This window comes from Sebastes fasciatus, chromosome 15, assembly GCF_043250625.1.
Source record: "Sebastes fasciatus isolate fSebFas1 chromosome 15, fSebFas1.pri, whole genome shotgun sequence".
Taxonomy (NCBI): Eukaryota; Metazoa; Chordata; class Actinopteri; order Perciformes; family Sebastidae; genus Sebastes; species Sebastes fasciatus.
The window spans coordinates 8,901,863-8,921,972 of record NC_133809.1 but is presented as its reverse complement, the minus strand read 5'-3'; the positions used below and the strand labels follow the sequence as shown (position 1 = coordinate 8,921,972).

The following is a 20,110-nucleotide window of genomic DNA, read 5'->3' as shown; positions in this document are numbered from 1 at the left end:
AACCCACAAGGGCTCGCACGATATGAGGAAAATATGCGATTACTTTCGCAATAACGATATTACTTGCAATAAATAAACAGATGTTAATGTGCACTCAGTTCTGTCTTTCTGATGCTTTCAGTATTCTGCTAACATACAACAAATTGCTTGTTGAATATAAAAAAAATAAAGGATATCATTAATTAATGTCTTTTATTAAAATAATTTATTTTATTTTGACAGAGGCAGTAGAGAAATGCCAGAACACAAGGAGAGAGAGAGAGAGAGAGTCCAGCAGGGTGTCCCATGATGACCTTCACTTTTTATATGCTGGTAAGTCCTTTTATGTGACATTAATTGTATCTTGACGTAGTTTATAGAGTACAGAAATACATGCAAGTACCTGAGGATTCATCCAACAGGAAGAACAACACATACAAAACAAAAGTCAAGTTTCAAGTTCTTTATTATCATGTGCACAACAATTACAGAGAAGCAGTCGTTGGCAATGAAAATGTTGGACAGCAATGCTCATTAAAAATGTGTAAAAAAAGAAGAAGCAGAAAGTAGAAAATTACTCAAGTAAAAGCAAGTCTTTGGAGAAACTAGAAATAAATGTAAAAGTCTAAATCTTGTTTTAAAACTTTCATCTAACGAGCCTCCTTTGATCCGGCTCTCTGCATTGCCTGACAGCTGATTTGTGGATTTTCTACAAGCTCAGAGAGAAACCTTTTCTTCTGCCCAGGTGTGTTCCCTGAGGTAACTTTTAACTATCCATTTCCTGTCTCAAGGCATGTGACATGAGACGATGAGAAGAGATGACAGATCCCGAATGGAAATAGTCCATATTTGAGATACCTCTCACTCTGCCTTTCAACCTGCCAGTTAGTAAAATCACACGTCACATCTGGCAAAGCTCCTGTGTAAAGCCACAACAACAGGCAGCAGGTTTGTGCCCATGTGATGTTGACAGTTTGAACCTGTGGCCAGCTGTAGCGCTCCAGAAAACCTGCCGTTTTGTTAACGGTCACGGCCTATCTCCTGCGAGGTTTTGCATAACGAGAAGGAGCAGCGCTTTCCCACGCTGCTTTACATGTATTTTGTTTCAGGAGTAATCGTTTGAAATAGAAGTGTGTTGAGGAGGAGCTATCACAGCTGCCTCTAATGTAGTAGATAGAGTGGATAAAGTATTATTACCAAACCCTTGATTGAGGTATTATTGAATATTAAGTCTGATTCAGAGGAGTTAGGTGGGATAGTGCAGGGATCTGCAACATAAACAACTTCACAGCTACAATTTTCCAATATCAGTTTAAATCTCTGGTGAAAAGTGCTTTTATAATCATGCAGCATTCAAGCACAACCAGTGGCAATTCTAGGATGTTTTTAACTGGGGAGGTAAAGGGATGTTTAGAGGTGGCCACAATGTGATGCCAATTTTTATTATTATTTTTATTTAGCCTTTATTTAACCAGGTTTGTCCCATTGAGATCAAAGATGTATTTTACAGGGGAGACCTGGCCAAGAATAGCAGCAACACAGTTTCAGCAACTAACATAAAAGCACATATAACTGAGTAAAATTGAAGCTTATCAGATAAAACATTTGCACATTTTAAAACTCGTTCAGGGTTATTATATTTCCACCTCTCTACGCCCCCGTAAAGCGGTGCTGCGACTAGCTGGCGCTCTGAGTGAGAACAAATTACCCGATGACAAGACAGATTTTGCCTGGGGTTCCGAGTGGTGGCCAATCAGGTTCCAGGGTAGACCATGTCCCCTCTGGCTTCCCTTCACTTCCGAGTAGGATCTAGGCCTGAGGTCAATACGGAGAACGTGCCAAGAAAAACAAACGCTTCAGCGCCCTGCCCTTTTGAATTCTCACTGTTTTCCATATTCAAACTTTGTTCGCACTGTAAATAATCAATTTATAACATCCTGGATTTCAGTATATCAGATAATATGCAAATATTTCTGATGCTTTGCTTCTGTATTCCGTACAGCCGCTTTTTTGTCAGACAATCTTAAGGGGATACTATCAGCAGAGCAGTAACGTAATGCACAGCAGATTATAGGTCAGGCAGATTTTTTCTTGAAGTAGTATGACTTTATTCTCATGAAATTGCGACTTTACTCTTGTAATATTACAACTTTTTTCTCAAAATATTACGACTTTATTCTCGACTTCTCAAACAACAGAAGAGAAGGTTTTGAACATAAGCAGAAATCTTGCTGAAACACATATTGAAGTCCAGAGGTATATGTTATGTTTAAAATGAATTAATGTAGGCCATTATTGATTAGAATAGTTGCCATATCCACATCTAAATAGGTTACTTCTCCAAACAAAAGACACAAAGGAGAATGGAAGAGTAAATCATGCCTAGCCTACATATGTGTCAGCAGAAATAACAATAAATCAAAATAGTTGATCTACAGGAAATACAGAATGACAGAGAGGTTTACTGTAACCTAATATATTTTTAGACTTTTAATTGTTACCTGCTGCCTGAATTATGTTTCCTTAACATAAATAAGGACATTTTTACTTGTAACTTTTTAACTTTTAGTATTTTTACATGTATTGTAATGATACTTTTACTTGAGTAAATGATCCGAGTACTTTTTCCACTACTGATTATCCTTCCTGTCCCCTCTCTGGTGTTGTTCCTGCCCGAGGTGTCTAGGACTATTAATAGCAGCTCTGCTCTCCAGGTACGTGGCAGAGCGTGAATTATGGTAATAGCTGCTGGCTGGGGAGAAGAGCAGTTATTAAAATTAATGTGCTGCTGCTCCTCCTGCGGTCCAGAGGTACGGCTGCAGGAGGGGCTGGATCTGGGTTTTGGTGCTCTGGGCCCATTCAACATCTTTCCTTCCTCTCCTTCAGAGGGCTTCAGTGTGTCTGTGTGCACATGTGTCATCCCTACTTAATCTCAAGGTCAGCCTCCTTTCCATTTGGCCTTTTCAGATGCAAGTTTTTGGGCACCGATCAGAGTGTCTTATTTGTCCAACGCTGCCGATGCCAGCTTCCCCTCAGTCCATCAGGCCCAAGGGCCCCAGTCTGCGTTGTGTCTTAACATGGTCCGCTAAGCTTCAAACAGACGCCACACTGTACTGGAGCCCTGTTCCCTACTTTGAAGTGGGAATCCTTGCACTTAGCACATTCTAACGTCATCATAGTTGGTTTTGATGGGATCCAAATGCCGAGGCTGGCTCTGTTATTCTGGCTCCTTCTGAACTACACGTTTTATTCCTGCTGTTTCTCTCCAATAAACATGACCTTAGACACTCATTTGACCACCTAAGCTGCAGTAACTGGCTCGTGATGCTACCGATGTGTCTTTATGTCTGTTCGCATTAAAAGCAGTTAGTCCAACTTAATTATCTGCTTGCTGAGGTAGGAAGATTTAATAGTATATAACCCAAACTCCAGCCATTCTGGAGCGGGGCCATTCTCTGTGAAATTATTTTAAATGTTGTTTGTGAGTGGTGAAGCAAGAGAGAGAGAGCGGTGACGACAGGAACGAGTAATGTTATCGACTCCGGTCCAAGCAGAAAAGTTAAGAGTTTGGTTTGTCCGTTCTGGGCTACTGTAGAAACGGCATATAAAGATCAAATAATATAACCTCAATGAGTAATATTTACATTTAGTTTTCTGTTATTTTTTTTATGTGTGTGAGTTTCCATGTCAGCACATGTTTTAAAAGGTAGTTGGGAGTGTTGGCAGACCATTTATGAGCATAAAGTTTTGACTTATTCAGGGAAATATCTCAACATCTACTTCAGGGATCAGCACAGACTTTGGTGCAGACATGGATAATTCCCAGATAAGGAATCCTACTGACTTTTGTGGCACCATGAGGTTGACATCTTTTGACAACTATTGGATGGATTGTCTTCTTTAATCTGCAGTCATGAAGGAAAACTATTTGGCACTTGTTTATCTCTGTGTGAGAACCTTTACTTTTGGAAAATTAAGAAGAAAAGAAACAAACAGTGAAGAATCACATACTGTATTGTGGATGTGGACTGTATATAATATTTGTCATGGCTATATGTGATTGAAGTTATAGACGGAATGGAGTGCAACTAATAGCAGCAGGAACGGGTGGAACGGGTGTTTTCTCCCGCTCTTTCCTGCCTCTGTGTGTAACTAAGGTCTGTCAGGAGTACTGGGAACAAATAAACTTCAAGTACAAGCAAACTGTCATCTCCAAGTAATGGCCAAACTGTATTTAACGATATTACTGTAACATCGCCTGTTTGTTTACACTGACGACAGCTGCGGGTGCAAAACACTCACACGTGTGTGTCTGCACACACAATATTTTATGATTCAAACAAGCAAAGATAAGAATCAAACAGTATTGGTCACCCCCTCGAGCTAAACTACAGGGGCTACTTGTTGCATAAGCCAACCCGGTCATCATCTGCACGTCATGTTTTCCGACTGTGAGAGAATGACTCTCCTGTAGAGGGAAGTGTTTGTGTTTTCCGTGTGGAGCTTCCAAGCCGCCGGCAGTAGCGGCGGTGGCAGAGTCTGACACAGGCCTCTTGAGGAACTCCAGGATGCCATTATGTTGAGTGACTGGCTGTGGCCGTGTGTGTGTTTGGCTCTCTGTTAGCTCTTATTGGCTCGTTGCCTCTGTACCTACCACTCTTGAGCAGCCTTTTTTAACTCAGGTGTAGCAACACCTGATGGGGCTTTTGATATAGGAAGAGATTTACAGCTGTGTTACTTCAGCTGTGGAGACAGTATGGGCACAGTGGTGGAGGGTAACTTCTCCTACTGTAATTAAACCTGTAATAACTGATTTTATTGGCTACTTGGGGGCCGCAGAAACAAGTTGTGAAGCTACCTTATCATTCATTTGGAGCTGTGTTTCTAGCAGCCCTGTCAACTAAACTACATTCTCAATTACGTTTGGAGGGAAACGTATTTTTTTGCTGATTATGTTTGTCTTTGATGCATCACAAATAGTCTGCGGAAGGCCGCAGCAAGTGACATAGTACAACGAGCGACTTGCAGAGCAGGTGATGTAGTATATCGAGTGACCGTTATTGAAAGTTACGTGGTATAATAAAGAGTATAACAAGCGAGAAAGTCCACTAAGGGTGGACAGAGGACTTCACCCCAGGAGACCACTGTTCGTGTCCCATGTGAAACTAATAGTCAACGTTCACTTGCGTAGTCCTTTTAAGCCAAACCATGATATTTTTTTTTTACTAAACCTAACCAAGTAGTTTTGTTGCTGCGTTTCCCTCAAAACGTAATTGAAGATGCAGTTTAGTTGTATGGGAACGTAATCTTGTAGGAGACAGGGTTGGTTTCTAGTCACCTGATTCATTTAAGTACAATATTCACTCTCTTTGAGCTCTGTTTTTGGTCTCTACCAACTCCTGAGGGAAATATCTGTCTCTTTAACTGCTAATTGTTCCACTATGTTCACCAGCTAGTCACTAACTGTGTCTGTCTGCTGTTTGGTGCTGAGCAAGTAGTGTGCGGTTGGGTTTTAGAGCTTTTTCACTGGAAACAGCTGCCTGCTGTGGCCAAAAACGACGCTATGAGAGCGGTGAGAATGAACCAAAACAGTAAATTTGTGGGCCAGATACCTAAACAAGGAACAGAAACTTAATATAAAGCTCCGTAAAGCCGAAGGAGCTGCAGTTCCAACTGATAATTCAGTGTAGGTTAATCACTACAAGACACTGAATTGTTTTCACATTGTCATTTGATATAAAAACTATTGATTATAGCCACTTTAAAGTATCATATAGTCTTGTGGTACTGGTACATAGGGTCTGAATATGTCTTTCACCACTGAGCACAAGCACACATGTACTGTGGTCTTATTTCTGAGACGTTACATCAACATCTTAACCACACCGCTCCAGCCGTTTCAGCTCGTACCTTTATCTCGGTGGGTGAGCACTGCAGCTTGTAGCCAGGCCAACTGCTTCTTTTAGTTGTCAGTGTTTAAACTTCAGTTTTATATGCAAAACGTGCGTTAGCCCAAACATGGTGCGGCCTGCTATATGAACCGCCGAGGGGCTTGTTTCTGTGTGCACGGAGCGCCGCTGCACAGGCGGCTACAGTGCGGCTGCTGTTTGTGCAGGTGTGCTGCAGTATGACGTCTGATTATGAAATATGCTGGACCTTCATAGCCTTTGTTTTTTCAACCATTTGGTGTGTTCAAAAAAGCCCCCACTTGAGAGTCAAGGAAAACAGTGTGATTTCCGGTTCGGGTCCATTCTGTGGTTTAGCCCCCCGACCGCTCCACCTCCTTCACCCTCTCAAGCTGGTGAAGCTGAAAGCAGACGAGGCACAGTCAGCGTTTATTTATAGAGAGGCTACTTTGATGTGTGGACTGACAGCTGATATTTCCAACATTAAGCTGTGGCCAACCTCTGAACTCTGCACAGAGCCACCTGTGAGCTCTGCCGGGTTATTTCTCCACTCACAGCGACGGAGAGAGCTTGTACTGTAGCTGGCAACAGGCCAATACTGAACTGCCACTCCTCATGTTCATCATTTATTTGACATGTAACGCTGTGGGGTATAACGCTTTGTATAGGTAAAGAGAAGGAACCGGGCGATATAGTTGTTCCGCCGTTAAGCCTGCAGCGGAGGAAGTCACAGAGCCCAATCAGTGTTACACACACCACCTCTTTTGCTACCATAATGCCAGCGGGGCAACATTAGAGGCCGTACACATATAGCGTCTAAAAACACGTAGAAAACAGTGCTGCTTTTTTTCTTCTCTCCAATCTGCTTGGGAGGTTGCACACCTGTCCCACCTGCCGTTACTGTGCAACCAAAACCTGCGCGCTGCGATGACGATGATGATGAAGTAGCGGTAATTTAGCCGGAAGCCTCACTGACTAAACTAAACACAATCAAAAGAAATTGTTCACATGTGTAATCATATATCATCAAATATGATCTCAGCCATGTTATACTTTCATTACAGTCATTTATTAACTGTTAATTAATTACTCATTACATCCTAGTTTCATTGTTTATTAATGAATACAATAATAAACACAACAACAAAATGATCTTATGTCTGTTTACAACTGTATTGTAATGTGTTATAAGCCATTTATTAAATATTTTTATACTGCTTATAAATACTAAATAGGGGGGTTAACGTTAAGTGTTACCAATAGCAACAACGTCAGGGTAAAAATGCATGGTCGGACATGTTTGCCAGTTTACAAAAAGGGTCATATGGCAAAAAAAAGCGTAATTTGGCAGCAACGAAAACAACATCTGCTCGGTTCAGTCATGTTGATTTTGGCGCAGAGCTCAGCGTGGTTTGTGTAGTCCGACTGTGGTCCTCAGCTCGCCTCATGGGAGCTTCTCCTTCCTCTTACCCCCTTCCTCGCCTGCCTCCCTTCTCCCCTATTGCACTTTATGAAGCAGTTAAGTTATTTTACATCATGTCTGCTCCCCACAACAACCTTCCCCCTTTCTACAAATCTCTCTAGTCATTATGAAAATAGTGCTCTGCTGCAGCTTTGCACGCCAGCGTCTGGTGATAGAATGGCCCCTCTGTGGACGTGGAGTTTGGTTCGGTGTGTTTCAAAGTGTGTGTAAAGGTGTGCGTTTCATGGAATAGGAGAAGGGAGATGAGTGATTGCTCGCAGGTGACTGCAGCACGAGTTGCTGGATAGGAGTCGTTTCGAGTGTGACGGGAAAAGTTTCCAATGTCAGGTGTAATTATGACAAACGGCCAGGCGGTCATAGCTCAGGTGTGCGTGGAAAGGCCCTGGAAAAGGGGGGTAAAAATCAATATAAATGCAAGTACAGATTGTATAATATATTCTGCTCTCTCACGCCTCATTGCTCTGTTGTTTTTCAAATATATTATTTCTCTACTGCAACTCATAAACATGAATATAGGAACAATACAAAGAGTCTACAGCCATGCATAAAGCACACCAATAGGCAAGCAAGCTCTATGGTGGCAGATGTTCATCCAAAACAGCAGCGTGATAAAAACATCCACAAATCCTTCACAATTTGATAAAGTACATAAAAACAATAATAATAATAATACAAAAGCCATACTTCTAATACCATGCTTCTAAATATCAAACATGTTATTTTATGTCTTATTCATCATCTCGTATATCAGAAAAAACATCACCTACATTCAAAAAATATTACATTACATTGAGGTAGAGGAAAAAAGAAGAAAACATATTTAATACTTGTACAATAAATTGGGTTTAAAATAATGTAATATAAATACATGTAATACAATGTTTGCCATGTTCACCCTCTTAGATAGGAATGTCCAGATCTATTTTTTTTTTGCTCCCGATCAGAGTCATTTAATATTGAGTATCTGTCGATACCGAGTCCCGATCCGATGCTTTTATTTTCCAAGATAATACAGCTGCACAGTGCATTAATGTTATTAAAATCAACCCACTGCATATGTTTGACAGTTTAATTGCTCTGCATTGCATTAGGAAAGATAATTGGTCTTGATTGCCTTAGGATTTGGTCTTGATTCGACTGGACCTGGTCTTGGACTTGACTTGGGCTCGATTAAGTTGGACTTGACTACAGCCCTGCCCGTAGCATCAACACAAATATCCCAATAAGAACAGTAAAAGACTCATTGATTTAATACATTTTCAGCTTTATATAGCCTATAGCTTCCACTTGATACCCACACATCCTGTTAGAATTCCCTGTATTATTGTAGACTGAATGGTGCTTAATAACTTAAATACTTAAACTTAAATTTAATACTCGGAAACCTGAAAAAACTAAAAGTTTGCTATATTTAGTGGTCCAGACCCGGGTCTACAGAAGTCACATAACACTCAAACTCACAACTTTAATACTTTTAGTGTTGTGGGTGACATTATAAACATAAAACATACTAAAAGACAAGCACGCTCTTGACTACTGCTGCTGCCAGTAAATCATTAAAAGCCTGCTTTAGTACTTATGGCATTCTATCTGTGTCACATCCTCTCATGCCGTGTGGTAAGACTGGAAAATGCCACGAAATCTCCAAACTCACAGGAGACCGAAATAACAGAGGCATGATCTGACCTGTTAGGTGTGTGGTGTGTTTTTTTTTTTTCTTTTTCTAAATCGATGCCAGTTCCTAATAGTCTTTAATCCTCATCCATCATCCTGGCAGGCCCTTCCCTCCATCCAGCTCCCCGATTGGCTGAGAGCACCGCCTTTGTGATGTAACAGTGGGAACTCTACCTGAGGGCTCTCCCTTTGTCTCTCCTGAGCTGCTTTTGACCTCTGTTAGTCAGCATGACTTGATTGATATCGTCTGTACACACACACAAACACACACCCTTCAACCTTTCATTAGCGCTCACAAGCCTCCTTTTAATGTTTGCTGTGGCTGTTCAGACATGTCACTCACACAAGCTGGCGGGCACGTACACACAGACAGACATCAACTTTGACAAGTGACAGAGTTGGAAAATAGGTTGTGCAAACTGGAATTGCAGGTTTTAGGGCTTTCAACAGAAGCAGCAGTGAGTTGTGTGAAAGGCTGTCCAATGGTTGGATGAGTAAGCAGGTTTGTCTCATTGTCTGTGAGTTCGTCAGTGACTTCATTCTTTAATTTCCCTGGAAAACAACTTGGTCAGGCTCACATGGAGCCATGATTACCAGGTCTAGACAATGAAACCAACATGAACAAGTAGGTATGCTGATTGCAAAGATTCCTCTTCTCGTGTCAGACACTAGTTTTGATTTAGGTACGTACTCTATTCTACTCTAAAGAAGAAATCTTCAGACCCTTCCCCTTAACTATTAAAGATAGTCAGGCCATCAAAACACCAGAATGTCTTAGTGATACAAATTATAATCTAATATATACAATATTTTGTCTAAGAATCCAGTTTAATTGATGGAATAAAAAGTGAGAGATAGCTGAGATGGAACTATTGTGACAAATTTGCGTTAGGTGATTTTAGGAGTTAAAACATTTCCACGTTTTAAAAAAAAAGTTTGCCAGGACTCACATGCAGTTTGGTTGCACATTTTGTATGCAGTTTACAATGATGACGGAGGCATACTGTTAGCTTGGAAGATACCCACTTAATTTGACTAACTCTAATAACAAATTAGTAGTTACTTTTTACATTAAATGAGGACTGTGGACTTGTAAAAAATATGATAGGGCTGTCTATTGATTAAAATATTTAATCGCGATTAATCGCATGATTGTCCATAGTTAATTGCAATTAATCGCAAATTACACATTTTTTAACTGTTCAAAATGCACCTTAAAGGGAGATTTGTCAAGTATTTAATACTCTAATCAACATTGGAGTGGGAAAATATGCTTGTTTTATACAAATGTATGTATATAATATATGTATTATTGGAAATCAATTAATAACACAAAACAATGACAAATATTGTCCAGAAACCCTCTCAGGTACTGCATTTAGCATAAAACAATATGCTCAAATCATAACATGGCAAACTGCAGCCCAACAGGCAACAACAGCTGTCAGTGTGTCAGTGTACTGACCTGACTGACTTGCCCCAAACTGCATGTGATCATCATAAAGTGGGCATGTCTGTAAAGGAGAGACTCGTGGGTACCCATAGAACCCATTTTTATTCACATATCTGGAGGTTTGTTTGGATCGTTATTTAGCCTCCTTTGTGACAAGCTAGTATGACATGTCATAGGATTGCTAGTTTAACATGATGCCAGTATCTTCAGCTTTAAAACTGAGCCTGCTACAAGCTCAGAAATCGCAAGTTGCGTTAACAGGTTAAAGAAATGAATGGCGTTAAAACAAATTCACGTTAACGCATTATTATCATGTTAACTTTGACAGACCTAGATCCTATCCTTTGAGTAGTTTTACTTATTTAACATTGAACAATACGTTTTTAGACCTTGGAGGTAGACATGGCTGATCCCCTGTAACTGTTGAAGGACAGGGCCAGACTGGTGCTGCAAAGGTCACAGGATCACAGGGTTAGGGGTTCACACACACACCAACTGCCCCTTACCCTCCCTCCCTGTTCTGTCCAGCAGGTGCCACAATGTGGCCTTGACTGGGGAATCTGGGATGCTGGGAATGTGAGTGTCCGAGAGCTGGTCCGAGAGCTGGTCCTCTGGGACAGCGTGAGGCGGATCTGTGACAGCGCGGCTGTGATCTCGGCAGGCCGGGGGTACTGAGGGTGACAGACTGAGCCAGACTGGACCGCGGGTCACTTTCCACCGCACGCCCGACACCTTTGATGTCTGCTCATCGCTGCTCGCCGACAGTTGGTGTCTTTCTAGATCCTCGCGGGTCCCACATTACACTGGCGGACCACCCATATCTGGAAAAATGTTGTGCCAGGTTTAAGTTTTCTCAAGAATGCGGCCCATCTGAGCATCCCCCAACCCATCTGGACCCCTCTCAACCTGGGAAACACTGCGTTGATTGTGTTTTTGGTGTGTGGCCTCGTCATTGGGGGACAGTTGAGAGCCTCTGTAAGCTAATTCCAAAGTCTCAATATCATCTAAAGAAATTCACACGTGCTCACTTGTATGAAGTCGATAAATGCCTCAGAGATTGATTAACATTTGTCTAGTATGACAAGGAATTCATGCAGCTCAAGACACGTGCTCACTACGATAAGATCAAGCATTTATTTTCCTTGTTTCATATTTGGCGCACACTTACAAATAGGTGAATAGAGGTTGATAGATTAGTTTCTGCAGGTACTTTCCCCTGATTATTCCTGGTACTTAGTTGAGAGTACTTTAACCCCAGTTCACCGTTACTCATTCAGGACAAAGTCTGTTGTTTATTCAGACCAACGGCAGGTGATTGGCTTTGATATGGAAAGCATTCGATAGTGTTTATGGGAGTTTGTCGGAGCAGATGTGAAATGTTAAGAGCTGTTAAAGACGCAGATAAAAGGTGAAGTGCCCGTTACCTGCCTGGAGCAGATAAGGAAGAGAGGAGGGCGGGAAGACGGTTGTCTGACACAACCAACCTGACTGTTTGAGTCATGCACCTGTCTGTGTCAGTGAGAGCCATGTGTGTACTGTTTGTGTGTGTGTGTGTGTGTGTGTGTGTGTGGGTGTGATTACTAGCAGGCCATGACATAACAGTTTTTATGAGGTTGACTGACAGTTTGGCCATTGTTTTCAATATCGGCACATTATGTCGCTTATACCATGAGACGCTATAAGAAAGGAAAAGGGAGGCAGTGCCAATCTGTCAGCTCTCCTAAAAATCACGCTCGATTTTTAGAGAAACATATTTTGTCGCGGAATACGTTTGTTTTTGATGTATCACAAATACGTTAGTAATGATAGTCTACGTAACGCCACATAGGGAGGAGGTCAGGGTGGTGGATGAGTCAAACAAACACAGCACTTTCATCCAGTTCGTGTCCCATGTGAAACTTAAAGTCAATGTTCACTTATTTCAATTGTGATGTTTTTTTTACTAAACCCAACAAAGCAGTTTTGTTGCATTTTGTTTCAATGTCATAGTCATTTTAGGCCAAACCATGATTCTTTTTTAATAAACCTAACCAAGTGTTGTTTTTTTTGTTTTGTTTTTGTTTCAATTTACAACGTTAACCATGTGTTTTAAAACTGTTTAAGAGTGCGACTGTTATCCGGGAGAAAATATGTTTCCTCGAAACATAATTGAGAATGCAGTTTAGTTGTATGGGAACTTAATTTTGTAGGAGACAGGGTTGCACCAACAGTTCTAAAGGCAGCGAATCCTCACATTTGAGAAGCAAAAAAACAGCTTTTCGCCAAATTAGTAGCTTGGCTGCACTCTAGACTGAAGTTTCCGTGACATTCATGTTCCCCAGAAGATGAACCCTGATGAATAATGATGAATCCATGAGGTTGACTTTAGTGGTTTAATGTAAAATGCCTCAACGACTATAGAATGGACTACCATGAAATTTTGTACAGACATTCATGTCCACCTCAGGATTAAGTTTAGCAACTTCGGTGACCCTTTAACTCCCTTACATTTTTAGAATGGTCCATTGGAGCGGTCTACATGATGAATTAAAGAGCTAAAAAGAGATTTTTCCTGGCCATTTTACCTGGCAATTCAAAAGTTGTTATCAGTAATGTTTTATAACTGATCTACAAAGCATCAGTAAATGATTGCTTAACTATAGTAAAGCAACAAGTTACATCATGTCAACCCTTCATATGGGTGACTCATTTGGTAGATTGATGTGTGTGTCTGTCTGCCAGCTATCAGAAACATGTATTTTTCTTGGCCATAATATAAAAAACTTATCCCCATATGCTCACACAGTTTCTTTATTTCATTATTTGTAGCTTTGTTATAAACTCCCTTTAAATTGTATGTCTCTCTATTTCTTGGAGCCTTTGTTATTCCGACACTTCTTCTCGTTGTTTACATTTAGTCAAAATACATATCTAAATACACACATTTTTGTCACAAAATACTTCTAAATATCAACCTTCTATCCAAATTATCACTTTTAGTTTTGGTCCTTGTTTCTTAGCCCTGCTGCCAAACACATCCATGTCAGTTCTAGGAAGAACAATAAGTGAGTGTATTATCTCACTCACTTAAACTACTGTACTAGACATTTTATGAGTCTGTGATGATATGAGTCAGAGGTCATTGTCTGATGAGACTCCGTCTGTTACTAGTGTTTTGTTGTGGCTGTGCTTTTGAGTCTTAATGTGTGTGTGTCATCTGGTGTCGATTTCTTGGTGGCATCACCGGCAATCATTGGCCTTTAATGTTCAGACTGAGTGCTGCGTTGGTGCGGACGTGATGTGTCAGGTTCTGGTGAAGCAATAAAATACGATCCAGGGTTTTTAAGTGAAGTGAAGACTTATCAGCTGCCAAAACCCTGCAGTGGTTTATAATATTATGAGACAGGATTTTACAACTCTGTAAAGTTATCTTGATGACGATCATTTTATCTTTCATTGAGGTAATTGCCAGGTAAATACTAGAAATACATCATTCACATAACAAAGTAATCTACCAGGATTGTGTGCTTGGATGTAGTTTATTGGCCAGGAGACTTTGTACTCTGTTATGGCAGATGTTAAACCAGGTTATGGGGTGTTCAGACCGTAAAAAAGGCCCTTTGTTGATAAGATGCATGGGGCTGATGTTCGTACAGTAGGAGTGTGTTGTTTCAGGTACTTGTGAAATGGTTAAAAATATAATCCAGGAAGTACAGGTTGAGTAATACCAGTTTGAAGGCTTATCAGATGGGAAAACACTGAACAGCTGTTTATGATAATACAAGGAAGGATTTTACAACTGTGTTATCAAGAGGACCGGCATTTTCTCTGTCTTTGATTGCAAGGTTAACAGGAGAGATACGGCATTCACATTACAAAGAATGAATGTACCAAGAATGTGCGCTTGCACCTTAGGTGAAGTTTGAACTTTAAGGTTGGGGGTTCACCCAAAAGATCTAGAGGGAATGCAATGTGTACAACACAGAGAGGTCTAGTGTATTGGGACGCTGTCTATCATCTACATATTACACCGAGACCTAACTGAATGTGACGCGAGCGAGCGTCAGCGACAAAATCAGTTCGATTGGATTCTTTTCTACTGGAACGTCCTAGCTGGCAGCGAGCGACGCTGCACTGCGACTTCCTGTCGCTTGCTCCACAAGCGCCCCAATGACGCTGAGTCGACAAGTTGAAATTAGGAGTTATCTAAATGATACATCCTCATTTCACTACAAAAAACCTAAATAACATAGCAGCTGGCTGGAGGGACAATACAAAACGTGTGTTTTAATTTAAAAAGTGCAAATGTCGGAAGATAGCATCATCCATCTTTTAAGTGGTTACGTCTCCAGTCTGAAATTTGAGTGAGGTTCAAAGCTTTTATCAGATGAACCTGCGTTGTTTTTTATGCCAGAACTCTCTGCCTTGGCAACTCCATTGTGTCAATGTCTTTGTTTAATCTAGCAAACCATTTATTTCACCCAATTAGTTTGTTTTTTTCATTTTGTTTCTCTGCCTGTTATTCTCCTCGTACACTTAACAAACTTCACCACGAGAGGGTTAACGGACGGGAGAAATCGAGAGTAATGTGCACCTGTGGATTAGGAGTACGGAGTTCATGCAACTGATTTACAACAGTTGTGATTCTGGCGTGTGTTTAATTGCGACCTTAAAAAGAAAAACGTAGATGACGCAGCGCTTCTCACTCAGTTCAGCTAGTTCTTGGCTTGGTGTGTCAGGGTGTGGTGTACCCTCATGATAATTTAGACAGTAGTACTGTACAGTAGCTACGTTAAGTCACAGTTAACAATACTTAATTACAATGCGCAAAGAAAATAAATTATCTAAACCACACCTATGGTTAGTTACAACCAGTAATTAGACATTTGCTACACAAACCGGTATTAAAACATACTTGCTTGTCAGTGTTTATGTTGCACATACGCATAACAACACACCCAACGTGTATGCATGCAGCAACAGAAACAAAACATTGATTTGCATAGCAGGAGATGTGTTTTTCTCTGACTTCTGCATAGCTCTGAGAGTTACATCATCAGCAACTGACCAAACAAGCAACCGCACAGGGAATAAAAGCTGTGATTCATCATTACTTTTTCCATTATGCCTGTCAGCAAAAATGTTCTTTTGTCTTGGTTTTATAAAACAAGTGAATTACCCCACAATACATTCCAAGCTTTTTCCTTTTTTTTTTTCTTCTCAGAAAAGGTGTAAAAACAACCACCCTCCTGTACAAATCCCTCATCACCACCGCACACACACACACACCTAATGTGGCTTAATAGCGGTTTTAAAAGCCTTTTTACAATAATGCTCACTCCGCAGCTTGCTCACAAAGCTGGCAGGCTGGCAGGTCAGAGCGTGTGATTGAGTCAATGAGACCATTATGTTCCCCCGACTGCAGCCAGAGCCCATAACCTGCTCAACCCACAGTGCTTATGGGCCCATAGGAAGAGCAGAGGAAGCACACACACTTGTTTAAGCACACCAGCGTTGGCACCTACGAGGCACACCTATGTAGACAGACACACTTTACATTCAAACACACACTAAGTTTCAGGGTTTTGTGTCAAAAAGGGTGGTTGGATGAAAAATAAAAACTTCCTCTCTTGCCACGTGTAGGGCAACAAATGTAAAGTGTGGCCTGAGGGTGGCACCAAAGGAAAAGACAGGGGCTCATCTTTTGTACATCCACTGCGTGGGAGACAATCCCTGTAGATTTCCATTAAAAGGTTAAAAGGAAAACAACTGTGCTCTGTTTTTTATCTGAGGTGGGGAAGTTGACCAGGCATACATTTTGCCAAACCAACCAGTTTGTCTTCATGCCTTACTTGGAGAAGCCACGCAAAGATGAGAACCACGCTCCATCATAAGTGTTTTCATTAAGTATGTTTTGGTTTTGCAAGAATCCCTTCAGTGATGAGGACTAACTGGTTGGTTTGGCAAACGTACTTCTGGTTGACTTTTCTACCTCAGATAAAGAGCAGCGCACACTCGCTTCACAAAGCTTTTCAATGCCTCTTGCTGGATTTAAACTTGACGCAGATTGATATAGATTATTTCACAGTATCAGATTTTCACCTGGTGACAACAACACTGCACCAGGTGAAAACCACTTGGCAGTACACCTGATTCTGGTTCTGCAACACGAGACAAATCAGACCACATCATGGCATCATGCTACATTCCTCACAGTCACCGGAGTCTGCCACAAGCTGCTAGCTTGACAGCTGTGGGTACTAACAATAGTCATGTTCCTTGTTTACCTTAATTATGATAATTGTGGGAGAGTGGCTTTGGAGGGAGGCCTGAAGGGACGGACTATCAGTGTTGCCGACACTGGGCTGGGTTTTTTGGTTGGATAATTTTTTAAATCTAATGCACTCTTGCTAGTTTTTCAGCATTACTGACCCTACCTTTAATGAAAACAACTTACCTGAAATCTCAAGTACCACACTAATTTGCCTGCTGTTTTCTGTTCAGATCATGATGGTTGGTAAACTGATATACAGTAGCTCTGGGTATCAAGCAACAGCCTCCAGGCCTGCTGTTTTCTGTTCAGATCATGGTTACCACAGTTGGTAAAGTCATATAGCTCCGGGTATACAACCAAAGTCACCACAATTAGAAAAAAGGCCAGTGACGTCGGGCGCTTTTCCGCTCCGAGTTGGATTTTTTTCAACTCGAGGCGTGCTTACAGCTAACATGTGAACAAGTTAACATTTAAGAGTTCGGCATTTTGGCCATTGCCATCCTGGTTTTTGATTGGAGAGGTTGGAGCTAAGTACAACCGAACGAAAAAGTTAATATTAACTTTCATGAACTGAAAACACACTGTGAAAGGTTTAAAGTTGTAAGACGAAAACTTGGACAACTCGCAGACCGGACAACGCCGTGGTAGCGACCTGTCAATCACAAGGTAGCCACGCCCTAAACATACCCTGCTTTATGGTCTATTTGACTCTAAATGGGAACCTAATTTACTAAATGAACATCATGCTGTATTGAAGACTTGAAACTAGCGATTGAGACCATAAACTCTTTTCTTTTTGCAACCAGAGGAGTTGCCCACCTTTTCAGACCCCGTAGTTGCACAAAGTGTTGCTCTACATTGCTATCGCTACAGCTAAACCACTAGCCTCTAGCTGAAAAAACAGCTATCCAAAAAGAGCAGTTGCATGTTTGCCATGTTTTGCATGTTTGTTGCTGAGCGACTATGGTTTTAAGTTACAGTTGAATCAGCCATGTGCAAAATATCCTGATGGTTTCCTCTGACTCTAGATCACTAGGAGGGTAAAACATCTTATAACATCCCATTTATTGTGATATAATGTTGGGTACTGCCACAGTTAAGTCAAAGGTAAAAGATAAAGGGAAGTTCTTCAATCTTCAGTGGCAGATTTTATAAAGACATACTTATATTTTTAGGTGAAGTTTTGAGATACATACTACCTTTACATTATACCTTGTTTAGAATACACTACTGTGAATAATTATCATATATTTGCATCCAAGACACTCAAATGACTACAATACACACACAACCATGGCACAATGGCAGGCCCTAGGGCCCCAGGCCCCAGAACAGTCTCAGGTAGATTTAGTGTCATTTTTCTTTGCCTCCACATTCATTGCATCTCATAATCAGGTCATAACCTAGTTGATGTCTTTATGAAATAATCTGCTGCACTGCAGGCGAGCGCATGTGAAGAGTATAGAGTGGCAGGGCGTGGAAACCCGTCGTCGTCACGTGGGGAACACTACAAGCGACTCCAACCTGAGCGTGGGCGAGTTGTCTCTGTGTGTAAAGTATACACATTAGGGTCTATGTAATTACAGAACGAGTGTGGTGTATAATTTGAGTCATCACAGAGAGAGTGAATAAAGAGTGCAGGAGAGCACGTTGTTACTGTAGTGTGGGAAAGAGGTGTGTTTAAGGGGTCATTGTTGGGAGGATTGTGCTGTACGCCACCAGGGGGCAGTAGAATAGTTCCCACAGGAGCTGGGGGGCTTCGCTGTCAGGATGCAGGTCACACTCTACTTATCTGCCTTGTTTCCTTCTCTTTCTTCGTCTATCTGTGCTTTTCTTCCTCTCATCTCGTTTCCTCTCATCCTACTCACCCTTCCTCTTTCTCTTTTTTCTTCCCTGCTTTTTCAATCTCAAAGCTCAGTTAGCTCGCACAGTTGAATTATTTTCAGTACAAACACCTCCAGAGTTCTCCACTGCTAACCAAATTACTGCACATGTTTGTAGGCCCACTCTTTAGAGAGGTGTGAGGTCGGCGTGTTTCAGAGGCGGGGAGAGGATGGAAGAAGTGAGCGGAGTACAGTATAGGTGGGAGGGATAAATCAAACAAGGGGGGGGGTGAAAGATGCACCGGAGAGGATATGCTCGGTGGGAGAGTGTGTGGGTTGGAGGTGAAGTGGTCTTCACGTTGTGTTGACTTTGAAACACAAGATCACATGCTGAGGGTGGACGGCCAGAACGAATGTCTGGCCAAAGCTGTCGTTTTCTCCATGAGCGCTGCTGCGGTTTAGGGGAAGCTGAAAAATGTGATGGGGGAGGAATTTGTCTCCGTTCACTTGTGGTCATTCATGAAGAGAAGGGTGTGAGTGTTTGTGGCTCTTTGTACATATGTGCGTGTGTATGTGTGTGTGTAATGTGCACTATTAAACCCTGAAATTCAGCAGTATAGTGGCAGATGTACTCTGATGCTTTACTTAAGTAAAAGTACCAATGCAGCAATGTAGAAAGATACTCAATCACAAGTAAAAGTCCTGCATTAAAAAGTACTAAGTATTTAAAAGTACAGTGTGTAGGATTTAGTGGCATCTAGTGGTGTGGTTGGAGATTGCAACCAACTGAGTACCCCTCTGCTCACTCCTCCTTTTACAAGACTGCGGTAACATGCGCTACAGAGTGCAAAACCGTGCTAACGCCGTTCGCCTCACTCAGATGCTATCCCTATGTAGATATGTAGGGCTCATTCTAAGCTATTGAAAACACAATGATTCTTAGTTTCAGGTGATTAAACACTAAAGAAAACATAGTTCTGAATACTATATTCCATTTCTGCTAATAGATCCCCCGAAATGTTACACACTGGCCCTTAAAGTACAAGTTCAAAAGTATAATCAGTAAAAAGTACTCATTCCTTATTAAAAATGGACCCTGTGAGTGATATTGTATTATAACATTATTCGATTTTTAACACTGATGCAACAGTTGGTAAGCAGCATCTTTCTGTTGTAGTTAGTCAAGGGTCACAAGATGAATCTGAAGGGTCATCAGATGATTAATCAGGCAGGAAAGAAGAAATACAGTTCTGCAAAACTGTTTTGGACTTTTTGTAAAATATTTGATAATATGAACAGTTATTTAAATAAAAATAAAAGTGGAAATGTCTTTTTGATGGAACTGATTTAAAAAAACAAAACAAAAAACCTACCGGGCTACCTCCGGGGTCTGAAAAGTGAAACCAATGTGGAAGTGCCTTAAACTTGCATTCTTTCTAACAGCCAGCAGGGGGCGACTCCTCTGGTTGCAAAAAGAAGTCAGATTGTATAGAAGTCTATGAGAAAATGAGCCTACTTCTCACTTGATTTATTACCTCA

The 20,110-nt window shown here is 41.2% G+C and overlaps 1 long non-coding RNA gene across 1 annotated transcript in view; it reads left to right on the top strand.

Annotated features, from left to right (window-relative positions):
* The first annotated feature begins 221 nt into the window (after window positions 1-221).
* The window catches only part of LOC141783599 (uncharacterized), a 129,555-nt gene continuing 109,666 nt past the window's right edge, over window positions 222-20,110 (top strand). The window contains exon 1 of the long non-coding RNA XR_012597311.1: window positions 222-312. This is a non-coding gene — a long non-coding RNA (uncharacterized LOC141783599). The remainder of the gene's footprint in view (window positions 313-20,110) is intronic.